Below are 21,564 nucleotides of genomic sequence, written 5' to 3' on the forward strand. Positions count from 1 at the left end.
TCCCCTCTTACTCTTGATAACCAATCTTTATGATTGTACCTTCAGTATGGTCGCTGTAATCCCTAATTTATTCTCTTTCTGGCTGGAGGTGCCATCCGCGGCCGGGGTGACACCTTTTAGTCTAGATGATCAGTACCCCTAAAGTTACTTTACCCTCATAGTAGCAGTACACGTAGGCAAGATTATATACTGTGTTGCACTACTTCACCACTTAGTTTTTGGTTAATGGACTTTAGAAATATTACAGTACTTTTGTATATGCAATGAGAATTTTCCACATAGTAGATCTAGAAGCTTATTTGTGCCCATATTGTATGTTCTTCTTATGTACCTGTTAGAGATATTGCAGCCAAATCTTTGTTTCATTTGGATGTTTCAATGCCCCTAAGATGGTTCCTTCCCTTCTATGTTGGCTAATTCTAGAAAATGGGTCCACAAGTGGCCCCTTTATTTTCGGTCCCCATACTCCCCCTTCTATTCTCACACAGCATCTTGCGGCCCTTGAGTGGCTGGTTCACTTTAACATGGGGAATCCTTCAAACCAGTTATAATATTATAAGTCATTTCTGTATGCTTATCAAAATAGAAAATAAAGGTTTTCCTTTGAGACTCAAGAGTAATCTCCTAGTGTGCATGTTAACTCTCTCTATCTCCATATTCAGTTAAGAGGTCCAAAAGTGGCCTCAGCTGCCACATAGAGAGTTTCTAGTACAACAAGCAAACTATATATTATAATATATTCAACTGTCAAGTAAATTTACTCTGTGTGTTAGATTTAAGGTGCATTCATAACATGTACGGAAAATAGTTTATTATATAATTTATAATGATGTGCTTGTATTGTATACATTGTCTTATACCTCAATAAAAACATTATAAAAACAAAAACAAAAATCAAACATATAAGATTGTTCCCCCCTGTTCAATAACCCCAAAGGAGATATTAACCCTTGATTTTATACAGATAAAAGGTGTCACAATGTTGACCCTGTCTTCTTGCGTTATCATACATGTATAAAATATGAAACAATCTTACCAGAATCTACGCCATGGAACAGGAACACGGCCCTTCAAGTGTAACAGATAGTAGCATCGCTTCTGACATGGACTTGAGTGAAGAAAGCAGGCAGCGAAACTCGTCAACGCTGATTACCTATGGAGCTGTTAATATGAGTCGGGATGGTTTCACAGAAAGACTCTCCCTGCATCTCAGCACTCTAACTTTTATCCATGCTCTCACTGTGAGGCTGACAGGACTACTTAAAACTCCAGACTGTCCCATTAAGGACAGGGAATTTCAGAGAAAAATGTATCTGGGGAATTTTTAGCATTTTTGCAATCACTCCATTTACGTCCTCTGGGGTTTCATGCACTGGAAGCGATCACGTGCTACACACAACTGCAGGAGGGAGAGGGAGGGTGGAATAAATTTTGGGAAAGGGATCTGGGAGGGGGGTAGGGTATCGAGGAGGAGCTGCAACACTACAGAAAAAAATTGATTTAGCCCAAAAACTGCCTAAAATTGAGCAAACTGGGTACTGGCAGACAGCTGCCAGTACCCAAGATGGCGGCAAATAGGTAGAGGGGTGAGGGTTAGAGAGCTGTTTGGGGGGGGGGGATCAGGAAGGTTTGGGGCTAAGGGGAGATCCAACACTGCAGTATATATATATATATATATATATATAAAAATAAAATAAAGTTTTTTATTTTAGTACTGGCAGACTTTCTGCCAGTACTTAAGATGCGGGTGACAATTGTGAGGTGGGGGAGGGAAGGGAGCTGTTTGAGGGATTGGGGGTGGGATGTGTCAGGTAGGAGGCTGATCTCTACACTAAAGCTAAAGCTAAAATTAACCTTACAAGCTACAAGCTACCTAATTAACCCCTTCACTGCTGGGCATAATACAAGTGTGGTGCGCAGCTGCATTAAGCCGCCTTCTAATTACCAAAAGGTAATGGCAAAGCCATATATGTCTGCTCTTTCTGAACAAAGGGGATGCCAGAGATACATTTACAACCATTTGTGCCATCATTGCACAAGTTGTTTGTAAATAATTTCAGTAAGAAACCTAAAGTTTGTGAAAAAGTTAACAATTTTTTTTATTTGACCGCATTTGGCGGTAATATGGTGGCATGAAATATACCAAAATGGGCCTAGACCAATACTTTGGGTTATCTACTAAAAAATGTATATACATGTCAAGGGATATTCAGGGATTCCTGACAGATATCAGTGTTACAAATATAGTAAATTATAAGATATAAAAATAATGTTATCTTTAGAAAGTCCATTTCATGGCGAGAAAATATAATATAATATAATAATGTGTGGGTACAGTAAATGAGTAAGAGGAAAATTACAGCTAAACACAAACACAGCAGAAATGTAAAAAACATAAATTATGCTTACCTAATAATTTCATTTCCATCGAGGGGAGGAGAGTCTACGGCTTCATTCATTACTGTTGGGACTTAAGAACCTGGCCAACAGGAGGAGGCAAAGACACCCCAGCCAAAGGCTTAAATACCTCCCCCATTTCCCTCATCCCCCAGTCATTCTGCAGAGGGAACCAGGAACAGTAGTAGAAATATCAGGGTATATAAATGGTGCCAGAAGACGATTAAATTTAGGTCCGCCCATCGAAGATAAGGACGGGAGCCGTGGACTCTCCTCCCCTCGATGGAAATGAAATTATCAGGTAAACATAATTTATGTTTTCCATCTAAAGGGGAGTAGAGTCCACTGCTTCATTCATTACTGTTGGGAACATATACCCAAGCTCTACAGGACACTGAATGAAACCGGGAGGGTAAAAAGGCAGACCCTAATCAAAGGGCACCACAGCCTGCAAAACCTCTCTCCCAAAAACAGCTTCCGCAGAAGCAAAAAGGTTAAATTTGTAAAACTTTGTAAAAGTGTGTAAGGAAGACCAGGTAACCGCCTTACAAATCTGCTCCATAGAGGCCTCATTCTTGAAGGCTCAGGACGAAGCCACAGCTCTAGTTGAATGAGCCGTGATCCTCTGAGGAGGCTTACGTCCAGCTGTCTCATAAGCCATGCGAATCAAACTCCTCAACCAAAAAGACAAAGAAGTAGCAGAGGCCCTTTGCCCCTTGCGCTTCCCAGAATACACCACAACGAGAGATGTAGAGTGCCTGAAATCCTTTGTAGCCTGAAGATAAAACTTCAAGGCACGAACCACAAGAAGAAGTAACCACTCCTTTAAAGAAGAAGGATTAGGACACCAAGAAGGAACAACTATTTCCTGATTGATGTTACGGTTAGACATCACCTTGGGGAGAAACCCCAACCCAGTGCGAAGTACAGCCTTATCCGCATGAAACACCAGATAAGGAGGATCACATTGCAAAGCAGCTAGTTTAGATACTCTGCGTGCCGATGCAATAGCCAACAGGAAGAGAACCTTCCATGACAGAATCTTAATGTCAATGGAATGAATAGGTTCAAACGCAACCCTCTGCAAAACCTTAAGGACTAAGTTTAAGCTCCAAGGCAGAGCCGACTGTATAAAGACAGGCCTGATTCTAGAGAGAGCCTGAACAAAAGATTGGACGTCAGGGAGCTCAGCGAGTCTCCTGTGCAACAAGACTGATAATGCCGAAATCTGTCCCTTTAAGGAACTAGCGGCAAGACCCTTCTCCAAACCATCTTGGAGAAAGGACATAATTTTGGATACCTTCACCTTATGCCAAGGATATGCTTCTCACACCAGGACAAGTAAGTCCTCCACACCTTATGGTAGATGGGACGAGTGACTGGCTTCCTTGCCTGAATTAGAGTATCAATCACACTTTCAGAAAAGCCTCTCTTGGCTAAGACTAGGCGTTCAATCTCCATGCAGTCAGCCTCAGAGAATCTAGATTTCGATATTGAAAGGGGCCCTGTGTCAGCAGATCACTGCGACAGGGTAACCTCCATGGTGGAAAGGATGACATCCCCACCAGTTCCGCAAACCACGTCCTCCGCGGCCACGAAGGAGCAATCAGAATGGCCGAGGCCCGCTCCTGTTTGACGCGTGCCACTACACAAGGTAGAAGTGGTAACGGTGGAAAAATGTAAGCTAGGCTGAATCCCAAGGAAACGCCAAGGCATCTATCAGTTCTGCCTGGGGATCCCTGGACCTTGTCCCGTATCGAGGTAGCTTGCAATTGAGTCTGGACGCCATGAGATCTATCTCCGGCGTTCCCCATCTGAGACAAATCCCTGCAAACACCTCAGGGTGGAGAGACCATTCCCCCGGATGAAAGGATTGTCTGCTGAGAAAGTCCGCTTCCCAGTTGTCTACACGTTGCATGTGAATCGCTGAGAGTGAGCAGTCGTGGAACTCCATCCACTCCAGAATCCGAGACACCTCCCTCATTGCAAGGAAGCTCCTCGTACCCCCCTGATGGTTGATGTAAGTGACTGAGGTAATGTTGTCGGTCTGGAATCTGATGAAACTGACCGACCCCAGAGAAGGCCAAGCCCTCAGAGCATTGTAAATTGCTCATAGTTCCAGGATGTTGATCGGAAGGAGAGACTCCTCCCTGGACCTCTTTTCCTTGTGCCATCCTGGCACCCCAAAAAGCTCCCCATCCTGTCAGACTGGCGTCCGTGGTCACAATCTTCCAGGACGGTCTCAAGAAGGATGTCCCCATGGACAGTTGCTCCGGAGGAATCCACCAAGAGAGGGAGTTCTGAGTCTGAGCATCCATGGATATCATCTGTCATAGATCTGAATGATCACCGTTCCACTGTCTCAACATGCACAATTGAAGAGGTCTGAGATGGAACCTGGCGAATGGGATGACATCTATGCTTGAAACCATGAGACCTATCACCTCCATACATTGAGCCACCGACGGGCTTGTGGAGGACTGAAGGGCAAGCTGAAGGGCAAGTTTCCTGCGTCACTGATCTGTGAGAAATATCTTCATGGACACAGAGTCTATTATCGTTCCCAGGTACTCCACCTTGTTGCTGGGAACCAGGGAACTCTTTCCTGAGTTGATCTTCCAACCGTGAGATTGGAGCAAAAGAAGAAGAGCCCTTGAATGATCCTCTGCAAGGCTGAGCGATGGCGCCTGAACTAGGATGTCGTCCAGATAAGGTGCCACCGCAATGCTCCTGGATCTGGCCACTGCAAGCAGCGCCCCCAGAACCTTTGTGAAGACTCTCGGGGGCCGTCGCTAGACCAAAATGAAGGGCCACAAACTGGAAGTGTTGTTCCAGAAATGCAAATCTTTGGAACCTGAAGTGGTCCCTGTGAATTGGCACATGAAGGTAAGTGTCCTTCAAGTCTACAGTTGTCATGAACTGTCCCTCTTGAACTAGGGGCAGAATGGATCTGATCGTTTCCATTTTGAACGATGGAACACTCAGAAACTTGTTTAAACACTTTAGGTCCAGAATCGGGCGGAACGTGCCCTCCTTCTTTGGAACCACAAAAAGGTTGGAATAGTAACCTAGACCCCTTCCTGCTAGAAGTACTGGTACAATAACCCAGAGAGAGGCGAGATCTCTCACACACTCTAGAAAGGCCTCTCTCTTCTCAGGTCTTGAAGACAGGTTTGACAGAAGGAATCTGAACCCTATCCTGTAACCCTGGGAGACAACTTCTAGAACCCAAGGGTCCTGAACTTCCTGCAACCATGCATCTGAGAATAGAGATAATCTGCCCCCTACGTGATCCGGAAACCGGTCAGGGGCCGCCCCTTCATGCCAATTTTGTCAGCGGGCTTCTTGCTCTGCTTAGACTTGTTCCAAGATTGAGCCGGCTTCCAAGATCCCTTGGACTGGTCCGCTTTCGCGGCGGGTTGCTGGCACTGGGCCTTGTCCGCACGAAAGGGACGAAAAGCAGATCCCTTAGGCTTAGCTTTCTTATCCTGCGGTAGGAAAGCTCCCTTGCCTCCCGTAACCGTGGATATGATCGAATCCAATCCTGGACCGAACAGGATCTTCCCTTGACCTCGATTTAGAGGTCATGTCAGCAGACCAAGACTTTAGCCACAGAGCCCTGAGTGCTAAAACAGAAAAACCTGACACCTTAGCATTCAGGCGAATAATTTGCATATTGGCATCACAGATGAAAGTATTGGCGAACTTCAACGCCTTAATCTTTTCCTGTATCTCGTCGATGGAGGTCTCCCCCTTGACCAATTCACACAGGGATTCACAATAATATGTTGCAGCTCCAGCGACCGCTGCAACGGCCGCTGCTGGCTGAAAAACAAACCCTGTGTGCTGAAACATCTTTTCCAGCTTTTTATCTATGGACTCTTTAAACGACGAACTATCCTCGAGGGGAATAGTCGTATCTCTTTGCGAGCGTAGAGATAGCCCCACCCACCTTAGGGATGGTCCCCCACAGCTCAAGCTGAAAGTCCAGAAGGGGGAACAGTTTTTTAAAAGAAGAATGGAAAAAGGATGAACCTAATCACTCCCATTCATTCTTAATAATATTTGCCATCTTAACGGGAACTGGGAAAGTCTGAGGTACTACCCTGTCCTAGTATACCTTGTCAAGCTTAGGAATCGCAGGTTCCTCCGGGATCTTAGGTTCCGGAACCTCCAGAGTAGCAAGCACCTGCAGTAGCAGAAAGCGCAAATTCTCCATCCTAAAGCTATAACCAGGCTCCTCTGCAGTTGGAGGTTTAGATGACATGGACTCCGACCCAGAAGGGGCATCCTCCGAAGAGTCGGAGTGGGCCTCGTCATCATATAGAGCCTCTGGATCTTCCATCAACGTAGTCATACCTATGTATGATACACCCTACGCTTGCGCTTAGCAGAACGTGGTAAGGCATGGATCACTTTCAAAACCGCCGATTCCAGTTGGTCCGCAAAGTCTGACGGCCAACGAATCTCTCCCGAAGGAGTAACAGTTGGACCCCGGGGCGCTGCATGTGCAATCGGAGATGAATGTAGGGAACGCACCACACGGGACAAAGAACCCTCAGAGGTGGACAGCTCAGTAGTACTAGACATCCGTTTACATTTAGATGTTGTAACTTTATCAAGGCATGTGGAACATAGTTGAGCAGACTGATCTACCAGAACCTTCTCACAATAAACACAGGAATGAGACTTTGTTAAAGAGGGAGAGCCCTCCAACGCGTCAGAGTCCTCCATAGCTTGCGCTTTTGTTCAGACTTACTTAATTTACAAAAAGGCACCTTTATACCTCCAATGGCCTGGGGGAATCATCACCTCCTAGGACCAGGACTACAGAAACCGTTATGTCTCCTGCGCCACAGATCAACAGAGAAAGAGAGATAGGCACACCCGGTCACATGGAGTGCCGGACAGGACCGCCCCTGCACTAGGAAAAAACGTGCCAAAAAGGGCCGCGCAATGAACCCATAAGTATCCTGAAAGTTCCACACATTGCCAGAGCCTCATCTCGCACAAAGCGCAGCAATGACAAAAAAAACAATATCATGTATAAACCCCCCCCCCCCTGTTCAATAATCCCTTTACCAGAAATATTAACCCTTGATTCTTTAAAGATAAAAAGGCATCACACTGTGACCCTGTCTTCTATGTTATCATTATTAATTAAAAAAATGAAACGATCTTACCAAAATCTACGCCGTGGAACAGGAATATGGCCCTTCAAGTGTGACAGGTTAGTAGCCTCGCTCCTGACATGGACTTGAGTGTAGAAAGCAGGCAGTGAAACTCGTCAACGCCAATTGCTTGTGGAGCTGTTAATATGAGTCGGGATGGTTTCACAGAAAGACTCTTCCTGCATCTCCGGACTCTAACTTTCGCCCAGGCTCTCACTGAGAGGTTGACAGGACTACTTAAAACTCCAGTCCCAATGCGAAGAGTACTACCCTCCATAAGAGACTACTCTGAAACTCCAGCACTTCTCTGCCATCCTCCTGTGACGAAAGGCAAAGAATGACTGGGGGATGAGGGAAGTGGGGGAGGTATTTAAGCCTTTGGCTGGGGTGTCTTTGCCTCCTCCTGGTGGCCAGGTTATTAATTCCCAACAGTAATGAATGAAGCCGTAGACTCTCCTCCCCTTTAGATGGAAATAGCCCTTGTCCCTAACGGTAAGAAAATTCAAAAATGATCTGGTCACTAAGAACATTAAACCCTAAAAAATTTTTTTTCCATTATTTACATGGAGAATAACATTTTAAAAATGTTTCCAATTTACTTCTATTATCAAATTTGCTTTTTTCTCATGTTATTCTTTGTTGAAGGCATACCTAGGTAGGTAGTGTGCACTACATGACTGGAAATAGTGCTGCTATCTTGTCCTCCAGCTAATGTATAACATTGTTGCAAAACTGCTGCCATATAGAGCTGCAGACTCGTGCACACTCATAAGCTTACTTTACTGCTTTTCAAAAAAAAGATAACAAGAAAATGAAAAAAATTTGACAACAGAAGTAAATTGCAAAGTTGTTTAAAATTGTTTGTTTAATCTGAATCATGAAAGAAAAAAATTGGGTTTTATGTACCTTTAATCAGAAATAGAGCTATTGTTCTCACCAGGACCTTTTTAGCAGGTGCACCTGCTGGCTGATTTTACTGACAACCCGGCTATAATTTTAGCCAAAATTAAGCTAAAATTAGCCAGTGTTAAAAACGTATCTTGTAGGGTTAATTTTAGCTGTGGTGTAGAGATTACCCTCCCACCTGACACCTCCCACCCCTTGATCTCTACCTGATCCCTCCCAAATAGTTCCCCCCCATCCCATTGGTCACCACCAGGTTAGGCACTGGCAGACAGTCAGCCAGTATGCAGTTTATGGATATATATATATATATATATATACATGTTTTTTACATTTCTGTAGTGTAGAGAACCCTCCTCACCCACACACCTCTCTGGTCCCACCAAGCAGCTCTCTAACCCTCCCCCTCTATCTACTATTTATATAAATTTATTTTTCTGTAGTGTAGCTATCCACTCCTCCCCCTCCCCAACCCTGATAGATTGTCACTGAGGCCCCCTCCCTCATTAATTTCTGTAGTGTAGCAGCCAATCCCTCACCAAATTATATTTTATGTAGGTAGGGAATCCCTCCCCCCTCCCACAATGCGCCCCCTGCCTGCCTTCCTCTCATACCACACACTGTTTACATCAGCGATTTGTCTTCATATCATAAAGGGAGCACAATCAGCGCTACCTTACCATATGAAAGCAGATGCCTTCTGATTCTGGCTCCAGGCTTAGCTGTCAGAGATGACAGCAGGGATTGCACAACTTTTTTTTTTTTAAAGATTTTATTAGGATTCTTTTTTTTTTTGTACAATACAGTATAGCAAGACATATGTTCTGTCACATAAACAACAATTGCAGACATATAAACCATAATAATAAAGGGTTGAACAAAGTCATACAAAATTCCAACTAAACATATAGCAATGAAACCTCATTTTTTAGGTTTTATCGAGATTATTGTGGTATCTCTTTATCAAGATATACTGCCTACTAGAATGATACTTGCAGCAGGACAATATAGAGTAATATCATGCTAATAGGAATGAGAGATACAATTTTCTACACAGTAAAAAGATTATAAATGATCCCCAATTTACCCCAAGGGTCTCTCTTAGACCTACTGAATCTTCACTTGATAAAGTATAGGGAATTAGATAATTGTCATGGCCACTCTTGGAACTTAGTACAAAGAAAATAATTAGCTTCTGATAATACTAAATGGTAAACACATATAACAATTGATTCTGTATTTTTCTAATATCAGCTAAGTAAAACTGGCAACTGGTATCATAACTGTAGTAGGTCATTTGTTTGGTGGCTTCATAGTGAATGAGAAGGACCCACTCTAGGGTAAAAGTTATAGACAACCACCAGAAAGATCTAAGTAGAGATAGTGCATTTACTTAGCCTTAGTATTAGGTAAGATATGATTTAGAAGACATATAAATATCTGACGAAATAGTAACTGCTGTAGTGATAAGGATAAATTAGCATAGAATGTACTGGAACTACAGGGAGGGCCTCTCATGGACCTTAACATGTATATCACTAAAGGCTATTTCTGATAGTAGTTACTATTAGACCACTTGAAAAATTTAAACCTAATCCTGGGGACATAAGGTTATTAGTTTTAAACTATTTAAGGGAGATATCAGGCCTTAGAATATAAAGATCTTAGTATGGACAGAAGTATAAGCTTAACATAGGGAAGACAATGGCATCTATTTATCAACCTGTCAATTTACCTGCATTCGCCGGCACCAATATGCTCGCCTAACATCGCTGCCGCGGACCTGAATGCATTCTCCAAAGTTACCAAAAAAGCTGTCAAAAAGCCGCGCAACAAGTACGGGGAGATGAGCAGCGGACTGTTGTTAACTAACAGTCATCGATCTCGCTGCTCTTCTGCTTTTTCCCAGCTTTATTAGTACCCTGTCACTAAACACCCACACTATACTATACTATACTGTTTACCCCCTATACCACCGCTCCCGGAGCCCACCGCAACTCTAATAAATGTATTAACCCCTAAACCGCCGCTCACGGACCCCCCCGCAACTAAATAAAGTGTTTAATCCATAAACCGCTGCTCCCGGAGCCCACCACCACCTACATTATATTTATTAACCCCTAATCTGCCCCCCCTACATTATACTTATTAATCCCTAATCTGCCCCCCCTACACCGCCGCCACCTATATTATATTTAATAAACCCCTAATCTGCCCCCCCCACACCACCCCCACTATATTAAATTTATCAACCCCTAAACCTAAGTCTAACCCTAACCCCCCCTAACTTAAATATAATTTAAATAAATCTAAATAAATATTCATAGCATTAAATAAATTATTCCTATTTAAAACTAAATACTTACATGTAAAATAAACCATAAACTAGCTACAATATAACTAATAGTTACATTGTAGCTATCTTAGGGTTTATTTTTATTTTACAGGCAAGTTTATATTTATTTTAACTAGGTACAATAGTTATTAAATAGTTATTAACTATTAAATAACTACCTAGCTAAAAAAAATACAAAAGTACCTGTAAAATGAAACCTAACCTAAGTTACAATTACACCTAACACTACACTATAAATATATTAATTCTCTAAATTAACTACAATTAAATAAAATTAAATAAAATTATCTAAAGTACAAAAAAACAAACACTAAATTACAGAAAATAATAAAATAATTACAAGATTTGTAAACTAATTACACCTAATCTAATCCCCTTAACAAAAAAAAAGCCCCCCCAAAATAAAAAAAGCCCTAACCTAAATTACAAATAGCCCTTAAAGGATCCTTTTGCGGGGCATTGCCCCAAAGTAATCAGCTCTTTTACCTGTAAAAAAAATTACAACCCCCCCAACATTAAAACCCACCACCCACCCAACCAACCCTACTCTAAAACCCACCCAATCCCCCCTTAAAAAACCTAACACTAACCCCTTGAAGATCACCCTACCTTGAAACATCTTCACCCAAGCCGGGCGAAGTGGTCCTCCAGACGGGCAGAAGTCTTCATCCAAGCCGGGCAGAAGAGGTCCTCCAGACGGGCAGAAGTCTTCATCCAGATGGCATCTTCTATCTTCCTCCATCCGGCGCGGAGGGGGTCCATCTTCAAGACATCCGACGCGGAGCATCCTCTTCATCCGGAGTCTTCTTCAACAATGACGGGTCCTTTAAGTGACGTCATCCAAGATCAGCCAATCGGAATTAAGGTAGGAAAAATCCTATTGGTTGATGCAATCAGGCAATAGGATTGAACTTCAATCCTATTGGCTGATCCAATCAGCCAATATGATTGAGCTTGCATTCTATTGGCTTATTGGAACAGCCAATAGGACTGAAGTTCAATCCTATTGGCTGATTGCATCAACCAATAGGATTTTTCCTACCTTAATTCCGATTGGCTAATAGAATTCTATTAGCCAATCGGAATTGAAGGAATGCCATCTTGGATGACGTCACTTAAAGGACCCGTCATTGTTGAAGAAGACTCCGGATGAAGAGGATGCTCCGAGTCGGATGTCTTGAAGATGGACCCGCTCCATGCCGGATGGATGAAGATAGAAGATGCCGTCTGGATGAAGACTTCTGCCCGTCTGGAGGACATCTTCTGCCCATCTGGAGGACATCTTCTGCCCAGCTTGGATGAAGACTTCTGCCCGTCTGGAGGACCACTTCGCCCGGCTTCGTTGAGGACTTCTGCCCGGTTGGGTGAAGACGTCTCAAGGTAGGGTGATCTTCAAGGGGTCAGTGTTATTTTTTTTTAAGGGGGGATTGGGTGGGTTTTAGAGTAGGGTTGGTTGGGTGGGTGGTGGGTTTTAATGTTGGGGGGGTTGTAATTTATTTTTACAGGTAAAAGAGCTGATTACTTTTGGGCAATGCCCCGCAAAAGGCCCTTTTAAGGGCTATTTGTAATTTAGTGTAGGGTAGGGCTTTTTTTTATTTTGGGGGGCTTTTTTATTTTGTTAGGGGGATTAGATTAGGTGTAATTAGTTTAAAAATCTTGTAATTATTTTATAATTTTCTGTAATTTAGTTTTTTTTTTTTTGTACTTTAGATAATTTTATTTAATTGTAGTTAATTTATTTAATTTATTTAATTATAGTGTAGTGTTAGGTGTAATTGTAACTTAGGTTAGGTTTTATTTTACAGATATATTTGTATTTATTTTAGCTAGGTAGTTATTAAATAGTTAATAACTATTTAATAACCATTGTACCTAGTTAAAATAAATACAAACTTGCCTGTAAAATAAAAATAAACCCTAAGATAGCTACAATGTAACTATTAGTTATATTGTAGCTATCTTACGGTTTATTTTATAGGTATTTAGTTTTAAATAGGAATAATTTAGTTAATGATAGTAATTTTATTTAGATTTATTTAAATTATATATAAGTTAGGGGGGGTTAGGGTTAGACTTAGGTTTAGGTGTTAATAAATTTAATGTAGGTGGCGGTGGGCTCCGGGAGCGGCAGTTTAGGGGTTAAACACTTTGGTTGCGGCGGGGTCCGTGAGCGGCGGTTTAGGGGTTAATAAGTTTATTAGAGTGGCGGTGGGCTCAGGGAGCGGAGGTTTAGGGGTTAATAAGTATAATGTAGGTGGCGGCGGTGTAGGGGGGCAGATTAGGGTTGTTTAGACTCGGGGTACATGTTAGGGTGTTAGGTGTAAACATTACCATAGGAATCAATGGGATATCGGGCAGCAGCGAACATAAGCTTTTGCTGCTTTCAGACTCCCATTGATTCCTATGGCATCCGCCGCCTCCAGGGTGGCCGATTGAAAACCAGGTATGCTGGGCCGGAATAGTGCCGAGCGTACCTGGTAGACATTTGATAACTAGCAAAAGTAGTCAGATTGTGCCGAATTTGCATTCGGAACATCTGTAGTGACATAAGCATCGATCTGTGTTGGACTGAGTCCAGCGGATCGTATGTTACATCACAAAATTCTACTTTTGCCGGTCTGTAGGGTTTGATAACTAAGGCGAATCAGGCTCGCCACAAATACGCTGCGGAATTCCAACGTATTTGCGGTTGACAGCTTGATAAATAGATGCCAATGTGATATCTAAATACTAGTACAGTAGTATATTAGTTCACTTAAAGAGAGAACTGGGATATAATCATAAATATGATGAAAAGGGGATTAACATAGTTGAGGAGGCAATCCGCTTTTATAATGTAGTTCCAAAAGCCTCTAATGAATAGTATTAGCTGGTTCACAAGGGGAAAGTCTTATGTCTGACAAACTGTTAGATTCAATATATATAGATCAATTCGCTGGAGCACATATCACCCCTGTAGTATAAGTCATGATCTGTCCCCTAGACTCGGCCGCTGTCCACAGGACACATACTAACTTCTATCTTATGTACTGTCAGGAGTGCTCAAAAGTTGTAAGTCAAAGGTGATGGTTAACCGGCCACAACAAAGTTTGGAACAAGCTATTGGTTCATAATACATATGACAGACAATGTTTACCTGAACTCCATACTACACCTTTTATATAATTAAAATGCTGTTCTAGCTTGGTTTAAATATGATTATTAGTTGCTATCTGACCATTATAGTATTGCCCCAATTCTGTCATGTAATAGTTCCAAACTATATTAGCTGAAGTAGCAGTGCTTGTACTTACAATATACAGTAAACCAGGACAGAGATATATACATAATTATTAATAACTGTTGAGATGTTAACGAATCTGAGTTTTCTCCCTAGAGTCAGGATTATAGTTGCATTGCTTATAAAAACAACATATAGTGCAGTTCAACGAGTAATAATATGTAACTTAAAGTGAGTTTAGTGTTAAGAATCCCATGTTAACCTTCCAATAGGGTTAATGTAAAATATGGCATAAATTTACAATAAAATATGTTACAAGAACATTTTCCTAAACATATAAAGGTTAAGATTCAAGATGCAATCTATCTGATAAAGTTTTTATATTAATAAACAGTGAGTATAACAATGTTAAGCGACTGGTCACATCACTAACAGATCCGATATTCAAGGGGTAGTGGGAGCTTCCCGGTAATTCTGTAAGTGTACCAGATTCAGGATCTCAGCTCCGCTAAAAAAAAAGTGGAATAAGTTAGCCTACTCCAGACCTAAAAAGGCAGTGGCCGTGTCGTGGGAAGATCTTCCACCACCACATTCGGCTGTAAAGCAGTCGAATCTCAAAACGCCCCAGTGATTGTTCACCCCAGTGTTCTATAAGTGACCGGGAGCCCCATCTTTGTCTCGGAGAAGAGCCAATAGCAAGTCCAGTAAAGATAGGGCAAGGTTGTTTGTTACCTAGCTGATCATGCAATGGCGTTGCATTAACCCCAGTCGCAGTAACTCCTTGTTCCGGACATTCTATGGGGAGCGGCGAATAGGCAGAGTAGTATGAGTCCTCCATTGGCTCCAAGCCCCTCATGTGATTTGTCTCGATATTCTCTGAAGCAGTACACTCCTGCTTGCACCATTTACCCCTATTCTGCTGCTCTAGGGTGTGAGCACCTAAAGAGCACCTAGCTGTTTCGAGTAACTTACAAAGTTCCAGCTCTAGCACACTGAAGTGATCGCCAAGTATCTGCATGACGTCAGTCTCCTATTTATGTAAGCTTTACATGGTAATGATAAGTTGGTCTTAGGTTGATTTAGGCAGTCCCCAGTATTAGAATAAAGTCTCTTATTACAAATGGGCTATTGAGAAAAGGAGAAGCAGTCCGTACTCGACTGCGCTACCCAGCTAAGTTGCTGGGGGGGGGGGGGGTCTGAAGTCACGTGTTAGGCCGCTGCCTGAGGCCTCAGTAGTCAAGATCAGGGCTGCATAGTCATGAATACATCGGGTTGTATGTGGTATAGAGGCGCAGGTATTCTCTTTATTCGATGTTCCAGAATTGCCTGAGAATAAAAGGACTTTATTTCTATGTGTGTAGATCAACAACACCTAATTGATGCAGTATACTTACTCTGAAAAAGTTCAGAGCCCGGCTCCCTCTTGTAAATTAATCTGTGTGATATGTTGAGAATAAGAATTTCTCAAATCCAGTGTAGCTGTGAATACAGAAAACGTACTCAAAATATGATGTGATACTGGTATAAAATGTGCTCCTTATGCAGCGCACCCACTGATATAGTAGAAAGAATCCAAAGGACAGCAAGCAAAAGTTTGTATATAAAATACAAATGTATTTTAAAACATGTCACTATGGACAAAAGGATAAAAGCTCAAATAAAAAGCTCTACGCGTTTCAACGATATTTCGTCTTTCTCAAGAGCAATAAAAAATATGCGGGTGCGCTGCATAAGGAGCCGGATTCCGATTTTATCGGATTAAGTATACTGCACATTTTATATCAGTATCACACCATATTTTGAGTATGTTTTCTGTATTCACAGCTACACTGGATTTGAGAAATTCTTATTCTCAACATATCACACAGATTAACTTACAAGAGGGAGCCGGACTCTGAACTTTTTCAGAGTAAGTATACTGCATCAATTATGTGGTGTTGATCTACACACATAGAAATAAAGTCCTTTTATTCTCAGGCAATTCTGGAACATCGAATAAGAAAATACCTGCGCCTCTATACCACATACAACCACAATTTTAAGCAGTCTCATTTGGGAGAGACTGATAGAAAGCAGCGGTACACACAGAGGGGAGTATTTTAACCATTTGTGCATGAATATTGTTGGTAAAATCTAGCATATTGTGTATAATTGTTTTGTGTATGAATACATCGGGACTTAGATCAATCATATCCAAGCAGTGGTCTAATTCTCAGATTTTGCACAAGAATAGCCCAATGTAGCAACAAGAATCAGCGGCTTTGTTGAATCTTGCAGGAGCTCAAGATATTGACAACCGGTCATGGCCGTTGCCCACACACGCCCCCCTTATTAGGATTCTAAGATCAAACAAAATCACAAACAGTAAGTATAAATAAGAATTATAATTGGGGACATGCAGGACCCCTATTCCAGTAAACACAAAAAAAGAAATGCATGGATACGCAGGTCCAAAGTTAGTCAGTATGAGAAATCTTTTCATGGCCTTTCCATCTTATCGGGAGGGGGCTTTTAAATGAAAAATTAAATCAAAGAAAATTGATACATTACATTCAAGTTGTCAATATGTGGGGGGAGCAGGTAAGAAAAGGGGGGGAGGGGAAAGGTTAGGTCCTCATTTAGTCAACATGCCAAAGACCATAAAGGAGGGTGGGGAGGTTCTCTGACAGTGATTAGTATGTTACCCACATTGGGTACTGAGAGAGGGGGGCCCTGTAGTCAGATGCTGGGTGGGGAATCCTGTGATACAACAGATGGATGCCAGAGAGTGTTATACTTATTTTTCGAATCAGTCCAAGTGAATATGCATAAGTCAGATTTGTTAAGCGAGTGAAATGTCTTTTTCCATGGTATACAGGTATGCCATTGTGTTCAAGATTTTGGACCATTTTGGTGGAAATTTCTTTTTCCAGGACCTGACAAACAGCTAGATTACGAGTTTTGCGTTATGAGTCAAATAGCATCGTTATGGCCCATAACGATTCATTTTCCCTAACGCTGCTATTACAAGTCTTCTCGGTATAGGTGTACCGCACACCTTTTAGCCTGTCACGCAACATCAGTACCGCACTTTTAAAAAAGTCCTTTATCAATGGGACTCCCATATCGCCGGTATTACGAGTTTGCCTGGGAGACCAAAAAGTGAGCGGTACACTCTATAACCACATACCGCCATCTAAAGTCATTAGTTATGAGTTTTACGTTACAAAGCTGTACCATAAAACTCATTACTAAAGTGTTAAAAAGTACACTAACACTCATAAACTACCTATTAACCCCTAAACCGAGGCCCTCCCGCATCGCAAACACTATAATAAAGTTATTAACCCCCAATCTGCCGCTCCAGACAATGTCGCCACTATTAAAATCTATTAAACCCTATTCCGCCGCCCCCAACATTGTCGCCACTATAATAAACCTATTAACCCCTAAACCGCCGCCCTCCCGCATCGCAAACACTATTTAAATATAATTAACCCCTAATCTGCCGTCCGCCCACACCACCGCTATAAAAAACCTATTAACCCCTAAACCGAAAGCCCCCACAACGAAATACACTAAAATAAACTATTAACACCTAAACCTAACACCCCCCTAACTTTATATTAAAATTACAATTTACCTATCTTAAATTAAATTATACTTACCTATCAAATTACATTAAAGGGACAGTCTAGGCCAAAATAAACTTTCATGATTCAGATAGAGCATGTAATTTTAAACAATTTTCCAATTTACTTTTATCACCAATTTTGCTTTGTTATCTTGGTATTCTTAGTTGAAAGCTTAACCTAGCAGGTTCATATGCTATTTCTTAGACCTTGAAGCCCACCTCTTTCCGATTGCATTTTAACAGTTTTTCACCACTAGAGGGTGTTAGTTCACGTATTTCATATAGATAACACTGTGCTCGTGCACGAGAAGTTATCTGGGAGCAGGCACTGATTGGCTAGACTGCAAGTCTGTCAAAAGAACTGAAAAAGGGGCAGTTTGCAGAGGCTTAGATACAAGATAATCACAGAGGTTAAAAGTATATTATTATAACTGTGTTGGTTATGCAAAACTGGGGAATGGGTAATAAAGGGATTATCTATCTTTTAAAACAATAAAAATTCTGGTGTAGACTGTCCCTTTAATTAATTTTAAAACGAACAAATAAACTAAGATAATTATTAAATTACAATTAAACTAACTACCAATTAAATTAAACTAAACTACATATTAAAAAATTCTAACACTACTCTAAAAATTACAAAAAGTATCTAATTAAAAAAAAAAACTAAATTACAAAAAAAAAGAAACAAATTATCAAAAATAAAAAAGAATTACATCTAATCTAATAGCCCTGTCAAAATAAAAAAGCCCCCCCCCCCCAAAATAAAAAAACCCCTAGCCTACAATAAACTACCAATGGCCTTTTGTGGGGCATTGCCCCAAAGTTATCAGCTCTTTTACCTGTAAGAAAAATACAAACAGCCCCCCAACAGTAAAACCCACCACCCCCACAACCAACCCCCCAAATAAAATAACTATCTAAAAAAACTAAGCTCCCCATTGCCCTGAAAAGGGCATTTGTATTGGGCATTGCCCTAAAAAGGGCATTTAGCTCTTTTACATGCCCAGACCCTAAACTAAAAATAAAACCCACCCAAAAAAACTTAACACTAACCCCTGACGATCCACTTACAGTTCTTGAAGTCCCGCTTGAAGGATCCATCCAGCCGTCGAAGTCCTCCCCCATGCGGCAAGAAGTCTTCATCCAGACGGCCTCTTCCATCTTCATCCAGCCGGCGAAGTCTTCATCCAGGCGGCAAGAAGTCTTCATCCAGACGGCATCTTCTATAAACATCCATCCGGCGCGGAGCGAGTGACGTCGTCCAAGATAGCGTCCCTTGCATTCTTATTGGCTGAAAGATTTCAATCAGCCAATAGGATTAGAGCTGCTAAAATCCTATTGGCTGTTCCAATCAGCCAATAGGATTAGAGCTGCTAATATCCTATTAGCTGTTCCAATCAGCCAGTAGGATTGAGCTTTCACCCTATTGGCTGATTGGAACAGCCAATAGGATTTTAGCAGCTCTAATCCTATTGGCTGATTGAAATCTTTCAGCCAATAGGAATGCAAGGGATGCCATCTTGGATGAGGTCACTTGCATTGAAGTTCCAGTTTACGGCGGCGACCGTATGAAGAGGATACTCCGCGCTGGATGTCTTCAAAATGGGCCCGCTCCGCGTCTGATAGATGAAGATAGAAGATGCCGTCTAGATGAAGACTTCTTGCCGCCTGGATGAGGACTTCGCCGGCTGGATGAAGATGGAAGAGGCCATCTGGATGAAGACTTCTTGCTGCATGGATGAGGACTTTGCCGGCTGGATGGATCCTTCAAGCGGGACTTCAAGAACTGTAAGTGGATCGTCGGGGTTAGTGTTAGGATTTTTTAATGATTTTTTGTGTGGGTTTTATTTTTAGATTAGAGTCTGGGCAGTAAAAGGGCTAAATACCCTTTTAAGGGCAATGCCCATACAAATGCCCTTTTCAGGGCAATGGGGAGCTTAGTTTTTTTTTTAGATAGTTATTTTATTTGGGGGGGTTGGTTGTGGGGGTGGGTGGGTTTTACTGTTGGGGGGGTGTTTGTATTTTTTTACAGGTAAAAGAGATGTTATCTTTGGGGCAATGTCCCACAAAAGGCCCTTTTAATTTTATTTTGATAGGGCTATTAGATTAGGTAATCCTTTTTTATTTTTGATAATTTGTTTCTTATTTTTTGTAATTTAGTGTTTGTTTTTTTATGTAATTTAGTTATTTTTATTTTTAGTAATTTTAGTTGTTTTTTTTTTTTTTTGTACTGTTAGGCTTTAGTGTAAGACAGGTTATGTTTTATTTGACAGGTAAGTTTGTATTTATTTTAACTATGTAGTTAGTAAATAGTTAATAACTATTTACTAACTAGTGTACCTAGTTAAAATAAATACAAACTTACCTGTGAAATAAAAATAAAACCTAAGCTAGGCTAGCTACAATATAACTATTAGTTATATTGTGGCTAGCTTAGGTTTTATTTTACAGGTAAGTTTGTATTTAGTTTAAAATAGTTATTATTTAGTTAATAATTGTAACTTTAGTTTATCTGTATTTTAATTATGTTAAAGTTAGGGGGTGTATGTTTAGGGTTTATGTTAGGGTGTTTAAACGTAACTTTTTCTTTCCCCATAGACATCAATGGGGCTGCGTTACGGAGCTTTTCATTCCGTGATCGCAGATGTTAAGCTTTTTTTTTGCCGACTCTCTCCATTGATGTCTATGGGGAAATAGTGCATGAGCTCACAAAGCAGCTTTTGATTTCGGTGCGGTATAGAGCTCAACACAACCATATCGCCAGCACAAGCCTATTTTTTAAAAACTTGTAATAGCAGCGCTATAGGGAGGTGAAATAACACCGCTTTTGTGGCGGTTGTTAAAATCCCTATATCGCTCAAAACTCGTAATCTAGTTGAATGTTAGTTATGATGGAAAAATGTTGTGATGCTTAGGGAGGGTGTGTAGGCCCACATGAAGAAGGGCTATAGTGGGTGTTCTGGGTATATAAATCTTCATTTTGGAGAGGACTGAGAAGCACAAATTCCAAATGGATTTAATTTTTGGGCACTACCATCATATGTGAAACAAGTCCCCTGGAAGGCCACAATGACGCCAACAGAGAGGGGATGCTCCCGGGAACATTTTGGATAGTGGGGACATTGTACCAATGATAAAAGACTTTATATGTCTCAAACATCGTTATACAGTGTAGTGTTTTCTTAGTGTGAGAGTTTGTTGCCACGTATCCGGTGGTATGTTAGAATGTAGGAGGGTGTCCCATCTATGTAAGTGGGTTGCTAGCTCAGTAGGTGTGATACTTTCTAATAAATTATGATGTTTTGATAATGGTTTAGATAGCCTGCGACCCCTTTGCCAGATCGACTCCCAGGGGGTAAGGGGGCGAGAAGATTTGAGGCAAAAACCCCAACTTGTGAGGAAGCTTTTAATCCTAGTGAGTTCAAAGTAGAGAAAAGGGGCAATATTAGTAGGATTTTCTAATCTGTCAAGTGTAATGAAGTTACCCTGGGAGGTGGTTGATCAGAAGTCCGATACTTGCTTAATGCCTAGACGAGCCCATGTGTTGTGGTGGGTTTCTGCCATGTTAGTCATTAGGCCGGCTACAGAGGTAATGGGAGATGGATGACGTTCTATTAGGTGGCAGTGACAGATCTTATCCCAAATAGAAAGGCATTTAATAATTATGGGTTAGTAATTCGAGAATTCTGTGACTTTGGGCTTGAGTCCATATCAGGTCTCTCAGGAGGATCTTGAAGGGGAGTGAGGCCTGTTCAATGTCTCTCCATTTATCATGCAATTGTATTACCCCCCATTGGGATATATGCGTGAGCATTGCTCCCTCATAATATTTTACAATAGATGAGGAAGCTAAGCCTCCTAGGTGTAAGGTTCTGTGAGCAATTCTAGGATGTTTTTCCTG

The 21,564-nt window shown here is 41.4% G+C and overlaps 1 protein-coding gene across 3 annotated transcripts in view; it reads right to left on the minus strand.

Moving 5' to 3' along the window:
- The window catches only part of PEAK1 (pseudopodium enriched atypical kinase 1), a 259,231-nt gene that overhangs the window by 155,769 nt on the left and 81,898 nt on the right, over positions 1–21,564 (minus strand). The window contains exon 1 of one of the 3 annotated variants that reach the window (XM_053717337.1): positions 1,037–1,057. The exons of the other annotated variants lie outside the window; for them this stretch is intronic. The gene's annotated coding sequence lies outside the window, so the exon portion shown is untranslated. Of the gene's footprint in view, positions 1–1,036; positions 1,058–21,564 lie in introns of those variants that run through there. 3 annotated transcript variants of the gene reach the window in all.

Source organism: Bombina bombina, chromosome 6 (genome assembly GCF_027579735.1).
Source record: "Bombina bombina isolate aBomBom1 chromosome 6, aBomBom1.pri, whole genome shotgun sequence".
Lineage (NCBI taxonomy): Eukaryota > Metazoa > Chordata > Amphibia > Anura > Bombinatoridae > Bombina > Bombina bombina.